We start from the raw sequence: 10,929 nt of genomic DNA on the forward strand, positions 1-10,929 counted from the left end.
CCTCAGGCGCTAGAATGGCTCTGGCGGCAATGGAGCAACGCCCCAGATGGGCAGAGCATCGCTCTCTGGGCATGCTCGATGGATCCTGGTTCGGTGCATGTGGGAGTCTGTCTCTCTGCCTCTCTGAGTCTCACTTCAGAAAATACAAAATAAAATTTAAAAATAAGAAAAAGGAAAAGAAAATGTACTGGAGATTGACTATTGAGAAAACACAAGGTAATATATTATGACTAACATAATTTAAAATATAAATATATTTTAATCAACTTATGTAAATAAAATCAAAAGTTAATATTGACTTAAAAATGCATTAAAAATGGGTCTTTAAATAATTGCTATTGTGAAATTTTATTACCAAAAGTTTTGTGCTGCAATGATACCAGTATCTCACAAAAATATTAAATTGAAAGTTTATATCCTTAAAAAGTTATGTTGAAACTTACCAATGCAATATATAGATCATGTATCATAGAATTGTACACTTGAAACTTATATGATCTTATTAACCAATGACCACCCCAATAAATTAATTTAAAAAATAAAATAAAAAAGAAACAATCCACAGTGTGATGATATTTATACGTGGGTTTTCTTTGAGAGGTGATTAGGTTATGAGAGTGGTGTTTCCGGCCCCCCCCCCCCCCCCCCGTGTGTGTAGAAGCTGGGACGCAGTCAGGCAGACTCCTGCATGCTCCCGACTGGGATCCACCCGACATGCCCACAAGGGGACAATGCTCTGCCCATCTGGGGCGTTGCAGCCAGAGCCATTCTAGCGCCTGAGGCACAGGTCATGGAGCTGTCCTCAATGTCTGAAGACAGCTTTACTCCAATGGAGCCTTGCCTATGGAAGGGGAAAAGAGAGATAGAGAGGGAGAAGGGTGGATAACCAGATGGACTCTTCTCCTCTGTGCCCTGTCCAGGAATCGAACCTGGGACTTCCACATGCCAGGCGGACGCTCTACCACTAAGCCAACTGGTCAGGGCCGAGGGTGGTGCTTTTATGAATGGGATTTATGCCTTTATAAAAGGACCCCAAGAGAACTTCCTTTACCTCTTCCGCCTTGTGAAGTTACAGGGAAAAATGATTGTCAGGGAACCAGGAAACAGAGCTCCTTGTGAACAAATCTGCCAAAGCCTTGATTTTGAACTTTTCAGCCTTCAGAGCCATAAGAAATAAATTTTTATTTGTTTATAAGATCTCTCTCGCCTGACCTGTGGTGGCACAGTGGATAAAGCGTCAACCTGGAAACACTGAGGTTGCCGGTTCAAAACCCTGGCTTGCCTGGTCAAGGCACATATGGGAGTTGATGCTTCCTGCTCCTCCTCCACCTTCTTCTCTCTCTCTCTCTCTCTCTCTCTCTCTCTCTCTCTATGTGTATATATATATGTATATATATATATATATATATCCCCCCTCCTCTCTAAAATGAATAAATAAAAAAAATTTTAAAAAAAAGATCTCTCTCTATGGGTTTCTGTTATAGCCCTAGCAGCCTAAGACAGGCATTATGCAAAATAAGTTACCAACTCTAAAAAAAGAAAATTTCTTCCTAATTAGATAGAAAAAAAATCCCTACCATGATTTAATTAACACACCAAATATGTTATATTTTGTGTGTATCTATATATCTTTATAATTTATACTGTTCAACTATATCAACCATTAAACCAAATATTAAAATAAGTTAATATTAGGTTTTGAGTTATCATATCTCAAAACATAATAATAAAATTTTAAATAATGAGACAGAACTATTTAACTTAAATTGTTCTCTAAAATGTATTAGAATACTAATAAATAATTATACTCTATAAAAATTGTGATAAAATATTGTAAGAAAATATTAAAATTGTGATAAATATTATAAAAAAGATTTTTCTTTATTAAAAGTATTATAAAATAGCATGACTTTATTATAGAAAAGCATATTTCAAGACACATGTTATTAATTTCAGCCTTAGCTAAAAAAAAAAAAGCATATGAAGTCAAGAGTATTGTGAAACCTAGTTAACATTTAATGAATAATCTTACATTTAGAGGTGACAGTTGAACAAGTACCTGGAAGACAAAAACAGCAACCATACCTTATATTACGTTATTATGTTATACATATAAGTAAAATTATTTTCTTTACATTGGAAGAAGAATATTTCTAAGTCACTTATAACAGAGAACAAAAAACATTTTTTACATATATATATATATATATATATATATGTACAATTATTAGTTCATTATTTTAGTGACTTGTTACTCTGAGTCCAAAATGAATCTTAAAATAAATTACATTTATTTGAAGGATTACTTTAGGAAGCATTTCCACTAAAATTATAACTTGTTATTTCTAAGAATTATTTTTAACAATGAACTATGAGTTTATTTACATATTGTTAATGAATTCCATTAATATTTTAAAAAACTACTTAGAGCTTAGCATATTAATTTTAAAATAAAGTGTGGAATCTCAGTTTGATACATAATATAAATTATTTAGTTTATGAGAATATTTCTGATAAAAGTACACTTTTACTTTGAATAATTGATCACTTTTTTGATGAAATGCAAAATCAAAATTCTAAATTAAACCATCAAATTAAAAAGATGACATCTTTCACTTAATGAAATAAAAACAAAACAGAAAAGCAGTAGAACAAAATAATATGATTATATACACACGTAATATTGAATGTAATGCCTTTTTTATTTATTGATTTTTAAAATTTATTTATTTATTTATTGCTTTTACATAGATTCTAGTGTCTCCCCAAAAGCAACCCCCTCCCCCATCTTCCCCTCAACATCTTCCTTACTCCCCTCCCAAAAGCTCCCTCCCCCTTTCCCTCAGGTTTAATTCCATTCCTCAGTTCAAATTGTTCCTTGGATTCCGCAAATAAGTGAGGTCATATGATATTTTTCTTTCTCTGCCTGGCTTATTTCACTCAACATAATAGTTTCCAGGTCCATTCATGTTGTTGCAAAAGGTAATATTTCCTTCTTTTTCATGGTCCAGTAGTATTCCATTGTATAATATATATGTACCACTGCTTTTTAATCCACTCGTCCACTTTCGGACACTTCGGCTGTTTCCAGATCTTCCCTATTGTGAACAATGCTGCTATAAACATGGGAGTGCATTTCTTTTTTTCAGTTGGTGATATGGTGTCCTTGGGATATATTCCTATAAGTGGAATGGGTGGGTCAAAGGGTAGTTCCATTTCTAATTTTTTGAGGAATCTCCATACTGTTTCTCACAGTGGCTGTACCAATCTGCATTCCCACCAGCAGTGCAGGAGGGTTCCCCTTTCTCCACATCTTTGCCAGCACATATCTTGTGTTGTTTTGTTACTGAGCGCCATTCTGACTGGTGTGAGGTGGTATCTCATTGTGGTTTTAATTTGCATTTCTACAATGATTAGTGATGTTGAACATTTTTTCATATGTCTTTGCCCATCTGTATGTCCTCCTTGGAGGACACTCCTGTGCCCACTTTTTGATTGGATTGTTTGTCTTCCTGGTATTGAGTTTTACAAGTTCTTTATAAATTTTGGTTATTAACCCCATGTCAGATGTATTGTCGAATATGTTCTCCCATTGTGTGGTTTGTCTTTTTATTCTGTACATATTATCATTAGCTGTGCAAAAGCTTTTTAGTTTGATATAGTCCCTTTTGTTTATCCTGTCTTTTACTTTACTTGCCTGTAGAGATAAATCTGCAAATATATTGCTGCGATGGATGTCAGTGAGCTTACTGCCTATATTTTCTTCTAAGATGCTTTTGGTTTCACAACTTTCATTTAAATCCTTTATCCATTTTGAGTTTATTTTTGTGAATGGTGTAAGTTGGTGGTCTAGTTTCATTTTTTTGCAGGTAGCTGTCCAGTTTTCCCAACATCGTTTGTTAAAAAGATTGTCTTTACTCCATTTTATACTCTTACCTCCTTTGTCAAATATCAATTGTCCATAAAGGTGTGGGTTTATTTCTGGGTTCTCTGTTCTATTCTGTTGATCTATATGCCTGTTCTTATGCCAGTACCAGGCTGTTTTGAGTACAATGGCTTTGTAGTATAACTTGATATCAGGAAGCATGATATCTTTCACTTTATTCTTCTTTTTCAAGATTGCTAAGGCTATTTTTGTTTTCTTTTGGTTCCATAAAATTTTTGGAATATGTGTTCTATATCTTAAAGTATGTCATTGGTATTTTAATTGGTATTGCATTGAATTTATAAATTGCTTTGGGTAATATAGACATTTTAATGATGTTTATTCTTCCTATCCATGAACATGGTATATGCTTCCACTTGTTTGTGTCTTCCTTGATTTCTTTTATCAATGTTTTACAATTTTCTGAATACAAGTCTTTAACCTCTTTGGTTAAACTTACTCCTAGGTACCTTATTTTTTTGGTTGCAATAGTGAAGGGAATTATTTCCTTAATTTCTCTTTCTGAAATGTCATTGTTCATGTATAAAAATGTGTCTGGTTTTTGTGTATTAATTTTATATTCTGCCAACTTGCTGAATTTATTTATCAGGTCCAGTAGCGTTTTCACTGAGTTTTAGGGTTTTCTATATACAATATTATATTATCTGCAAATAATGATAGTTTTACTTCTTCTTTTCCAATTTGGATGCCTTTTATTTTTTTCTTCTTGTCTGATTGCTGTAGCTAGGACTTCCAGTACATTGTTGAATAAGAGTGGTGAATGGGGGCACCCCTTCCTTGTTTCTGATTTTAGAGGGATTGCTCTTAATTTTTGTCCATTAATTATAATGTTGGCTGTGGGTTTGTCATAGATGGCATTTATCATGTTGAGGTATGTTCCATGTATCCCCACTTTGCTAAGCATTTTGATCATAAATGAGTGCTGGATTTTATTAAGTGCTTTTTCTGCATCTATTGAAATTATTATGTGCTTTTTCTCCTTCCTTTTGTTTAGATGGTGAATCACATTGATTGATTTACAAATGTACAATTCTTGCCACCTCAGATTTAATCCCACTTGATCATGATGTATGACTTTTTTCATGTATTGCTGGATCCGGTTTGCTAATATTTTGTTGAGGATTTTAGTATCTAAATTCATCAGGGATATTGGACTATAATTTACTTTCTTTGTGTTGTCCTTGCCTGCTTTTGGAATCAGAGTTATGCTCGCCTCATAAAAGGAACTTGGAAGTGTTCCTTCCTCTTGAATTTTTTGAAATAGCTTGAAAAGGATACGAGTTAGTTCTTTGAATATTTGGTAGAATTCACCAGTGAAGCCATTGGGCCGAGGATTTTGTTTTTTGGGAACTTTTTGATAACTGTTTCGATCTCATTTGTTGTAATTGGTCTGTTTAGGTTTCCTGAATCTTCCAGATTGATTTTTGAAGATTATATTTCAGAAAATTTGTCCATTTCACCTAAGTTGTTTAATTTTCTGGCATATAGTTTTTCATAGTATTTTTTTTTAATATTTTGTATTTCTGTTGTGTCAGTTTTTATTTCACCACCCTCATTTCTAATTTTATTTATTTGTGTCCTCGCTCTTGTTTTCTTTGTGAATCTCATTAAGGGTTCAAAGAATCTTTCAAAGAACCAGCTCTTGGTTTCATTGATCCTCTGTATTATTTCTTTAGCCTCTATTTCATTTATTTCCACTCTGATCTTTATTATTTCCTTTCTTCTACTACCTCTGGGCTTTACTTGCTGTTCTTTTTCTAGTTCTTTTAGATGCAAGGTTAAGTTGTTCATTTGAGCTTTTTCAAGCTTCTTAAGGAATGCCTGTAGTGCTATGAACTTACCTCTCAGGACTGCTTTTGCTATTTCTCATAAAGTTTGAGTTGTTGTATGTTCATTATCATTTGTTTCTAGGAATTTTTTTAAATTTCTTCTTTGATTTCATTGTTAACCCATTTGTTATTTAATAACATTCTATTTAGTTTCCATGTGTTTGAGTATTTTTCAGTTTTTTCTGTTGTGGTTGATTTCTAGTTTCATGCCATTGTGATCAGAGAGTATGCTTGATATAATTTCAATCTTCTTAAATTCGGAGAGACTGCTTTTGTATCCTAACATGTGGTCTATCCTAGAGAATGTGCCATGAGCACTTGAAAAGAATGTATATTCTGCTGCTTTAGGGTGAAAGATTCTGAAGATATCTATTAAACCGAGTTGATCTAGTGTGTCCTTTAAGTCTACCGTTTCTTTGTTAATTTTTTTTCTTGAGGATCTATCTAGTGATTTTAGTGGAGTATAGAAATCTCCTACTATTATAGTATTGCTGTTGATCTTGCCCTTTATATCCATCAAAGTCTGCTTTATATATTTAGGTGCTTCTATATTAGATGCATAGATATTTATGATGGTTATATCTTCCTATTGGATTGCTCCCTTTATTATTATGTAGTGACCTTCTTTAAAGCCTTTGTTTTAAAGTCTATTTTGTCTGATATAATTATTGCTACCCCAGTTTTTTTTTCATTTCCATTTGCATAAAATATTTTTTCCATCCTTTTACCTTCAGTCTATGTGTATCTTTTGTTTTGGGGTGTGTCTCTTGTAGACAGTATATGTATGGGTCCTGTTTTCTTATCCATGTAGTTACCCTATGTCTTTTGATTGGATCATTTAATCCATTTACATTTAAGGTTATTATTGATATATAGTTGTTTATTGCCATTTTGTTCTTTAAAGCTATATTCCTCTTTTGCTGTATTCTTTTCCCCCTTTGTTCTGTTTACAACAGGTCCCTTAATATTTCTTGCAACCTTGGTTTGGTTGTAATGAATTCCTTGAGTTTTCTTTTTTTTTTTTTTTTTTTTTTTTTTTTTGTCTGGGAAGCTTTTTATTTCTCCTTCAATTTTAAATGATAGCCTTGCTGGATAAAGTAGTTTTGGTTGTAGATTCTTGTTCTGCATTACTTTGAATATTTCTTGCCATTCCCTTCTGGCCTCAAGTGTTTCTGTTGAGAAGTCAGATGTCAACTTTATGGGGGCTCCTTTGTAGTTGATAACCTTTTTTTTTCTCTAGCAGCTTTTAATATTTTTTCTTTATCTCTTAACTTTGCTATTTTAATTATGATGTATCTTGGTGTTGATTTCTTTGTGTTTCTCTTTAGTGAAGTCCTCTGTGCTTCTTGAACTTGTAATACTTTTTCCTGCATCAATTTGGGGAAGTTTTCAGCTATGATTTGATTGAACAAGGTTTCTAACTCTTGTTCTTTCTCTTCTTTTTTAGGAACTTCTATGATGTGGATGTTGTTTCTCTTTAGATTGTTACAGAGCTCTCTTAGAGTTTCCTCAGATTTTTTTTCATTTTCTTTTCTTTTTGTTGTTCTGCTTCTGTGTTTTCATTTATCTTGTCTTCTAAATCACTGATTCAATCTTCTGCTTTCTCCATCCTGCTATTAATTGCTTCTAGTGTAGTCTTCATTTCAGATATTGTATTTGTCACTTATGACTGGTTCTTCTTTATTATTTCAATGTCCTTTTTAATACTTGTTATTTCTTTATTTATGTGCTCACTGTGACCATCCATTGTTATTCTAAGATCTTTCAGCATTCTAATAATCATTATTCTAAACTCTGCCTCCAGTAGTTTGCTTATATCCATCTCACTCAATTCTTTTTCTGAGTATTTCTCTTGTTGAGTCATTTGTATTGCACTTCTCTGTCTTTTCATTTTGTCTGTGTTGCCCTAGACTTTCCTGGTTGGGGCCTGGGTCAGGTCAGTGGAAGTCACTGCCTGTGACTGGTTCTTATCCACTTTTTGGGAGCTACACGTTATCCAAATCTTGTGGCTGCCTCTGCTGGGTCCAGGTGCCATTGTAAATATCAGCTGCACTCCTAGGCTTGATTGTATCTACTCTTGGCCCTGGAGAAGTTACATTCAAAGTTGAAGTTCCCTTAAAATCCACTTTCTGTTGTATTTTATTGCTGGCTACTTGTTGGGCTCAGTATTGTAATTCATTGATTAGGTATGATATTAGATGTGGCCTACTTCTTAGCCTCAGGTGTCTTTTTATCTAGACATTTTAGCTCCTGTTGTGTCTTCTGTCTACCAGGCCACCACTGCTGTTGCTGCTTGGGGCTTTTGGGCTCATGTGCTGCTGGCGCGAGCCCACCTCCGTGACCACCACCACGCTGGTTGAGTTCACACGTGCCTGTTTGGACTGCTTCCAGGACTGCCTCAATGGGCTCAGATCTCAGTGGTGGCCTTTGGGTTCACGCGCGCCCTCTCGGATCTCCGCAGAGGATGCTGGTGCTGACATTACTGCTGAGGGCTTGTCTGCACCTTGAGCAGGTTTGCAAGCCACCCTGGTTCCTGCAGTAACTGGCGTGACTTCCACCATCATAAGTCGACTCACGTGCGCACCCACGCTTCCCTACTCAGTTGCCACTGGGGCTCCGCCTCCACTCAGATCACTGCCAAGGTTGCACCCAGCCCTGGACTGGTTTGCCTGGCTGCCAGGTGAGTGCTGCCTTTGCTGGTGGGTTCGCGTGTGCCTATGTGTTACCCCTTTTTTGACTCTCGGGCCTCTGCATCCACCTAGGGCAGGCCACTCAGGGAGTAGGGGTGTGTGTGAGTGCAGGCTTCCCCAGGCAATAGTGGTCCTGGGCTCCGCAGGCCGGCTTGCGCGTACTCACTCAATCCTCTGCAGCTGCACCCTGCTGCCTCCAGCCTGTCTGCCCTGGGCAAGCACTAAACAGTGCAGTGGGTGGTGTAGCTTAGACCTCTGCATTCCCTATTTGTGTCTCTAATATGGTGCCTGGCACTAAGTGCCTTTGTTCTAGGTAGGGTAGGGGAGCCTCCGGTCGACAGGGCACTTTCTCTCCTTTGCTAGTGATGCTGGTTCATTTTAAATCTGGGAGTGACCCAGCTCAGGGGTTAGGGTGTCCCCCTGGAATCCTGGGAAAGTGGCTGTGAGCGAGGCTCTCAGTGCAGTTCCTTCAATACAGAGCCTGGGTCTGAGAGTCCTGCTTCCTACTCTCAAACTGTGTCTATGCTTTTATCTCCAACAAATATTGTCTGTTAGCTCCTTCTAGGCTCTAGGACTCTAGGCTGGGATTTCGGTTTTGGGGATAAGGACCTGCAACTCACTGGACAGCCCTCCCCTTTGTGAAAATTTCTCCTGGGCGCCGATCCCAGGTTCCTGCTCCCTGGTACTGGGGGCAGGCTTCTCCATGTCTCTGCCTCTCTTACCGGACTCAGTATGGGTTCTTTGGTGGTCCTTGCTTTTAGAATCCTCATGGAACACATGAAAGGTGGACAAGAAGAACCAGGTTGACTAACACTGTAAAAGTGGATGATTTCTTTAAAAGGGTTCGCCATCACGGTCCTAGAACAAGGATTCTCAAAGTAGTTCCGTGTACCTCTCTGGCCTTATCCAACAAGTTGAGAAGGTCCATGATGTTAAAAGTACTTTTATAAAGATACTAAGATATCATTTGTCTTTTTCATTATGTTGGCATTTGCATTTCTGGGACAAAAATAATGTTGATTATATTGTTAGCACCTCAGCAAGGATAAAGTCAGTGGCATCACACTCCATTAGTAGTCATTGTATTTTATACTGTTATGAACTGAGAAGAAAAATAGACAGTTGCATTTAGCAATGTCCCAGCTGAAAGTAATGATTACATTTTATGTGTCAGCTTTGCTAGCATGTGATGCCAAAGGCATAGACCTTAGTCAAACACTAGTCTACATATTAATATAAAGATATTTTTGTAGATATGATTAACATCCACATTCAGTTGACTTTGAATAGAGGAGATTACCTTAATAACAAAATAAGTAGACCTTATTTAATCATGTAAGGCCTTAAGAAAAAATCTGAAGTTTCCAGAAATTCTGCCTACATTTCTAGCATACTGGATTGTTTATGGATTTTGAACTAAAAAATGGAATCAATTCTTGCTTGAGCTTTCAACCTCCCAGCCTTCTGTACATATTTGGGGCTTGCTAGGCCCCATATATGTGTGAGCAAATTTCTATAAATAAATAAATAAATAGATATTTTGTTTCTCTGGAGAAATTGATTATTACAGATATTGGTATTGAGAGTGGTTCTACAGGCACAAAGACATAAGGGTGAATTTTCTGAATACTGTGATTTATGGAATTGCTTCATCTATCTGGTTCTAACTAAAAGTACTAATTATTTATGATTAAAAGAGTACTGATTATCCATGACATGATGTGGCAACAGGGATACACAAATTTTCACTGTTGGATACTCTTAATGAAATGCTTAGAAGAGGCAAGGTTTTGAGTGACCATGTGTTTGCTATCTTAGAATATTTTTGTCAAATTAATGACTATATATAATGAAATTGGCTGGTTGCTGCTAACTGTTCCGGGCAAAGCACAAAAATTACCTTTTTAATATAAAAATAAATTAAAAAGGACGAGCTTTGAGCTCCAAATTCTTGCATGAATGACTGTATCTGCCCTGAATGGAACCTTTATATTCTGTATCCATAGAGATAAGATTCCTAAAACAAAACCCAGAATCTCATCCTGTGAGTGGTTGAATTATAAAACAAGATAAATTTCCAGACTTGCAGGCTGTCTGCTGTAAAAAGTGCTTGTATTGACTGGGAAGGAACGGCTTCCTAAAAATTGTAATGGGGACATATGAGCAGACCCTGGTTTAGCTGGGGACACGAAACCTACAAAGTCTACCAAGTTCTTCCCTGAGGAGGTTAATGTGGCTCAGACAAAGAACACGTAATGGCCTCCTTTTAGGTAGTTAGATTTTAAGATACTTTTGACTCTTATCAGCACCCACCAATTCTACCCCACTTCGCTTCTAGACTTATACCTAGACTCAAGTTCCAATAGGGCACAAAAGATAAAACAGGACCAAGGAGTAAGTGTACTACACTCCAAAAGAACTGCATACATTTTTCAACTGATTGAAGACAGAAATTCTAGAATTA

Source organism: Saccopteryx leptura, chromosome 5 (genome assembly GCF_036850995.1).
Source record: "Saccopteryx leptura isolate mSacLep1 chromosome 5, mSacLep1_pri_phased_curated, whole genome shotgun sequence".
Lineage (NCBI taxonomy): Eukaryota > Metazoa > Chordata > Mammalia > Chiroptera > Emballonuridae > Saccopteryx > Saccopteryx leptura.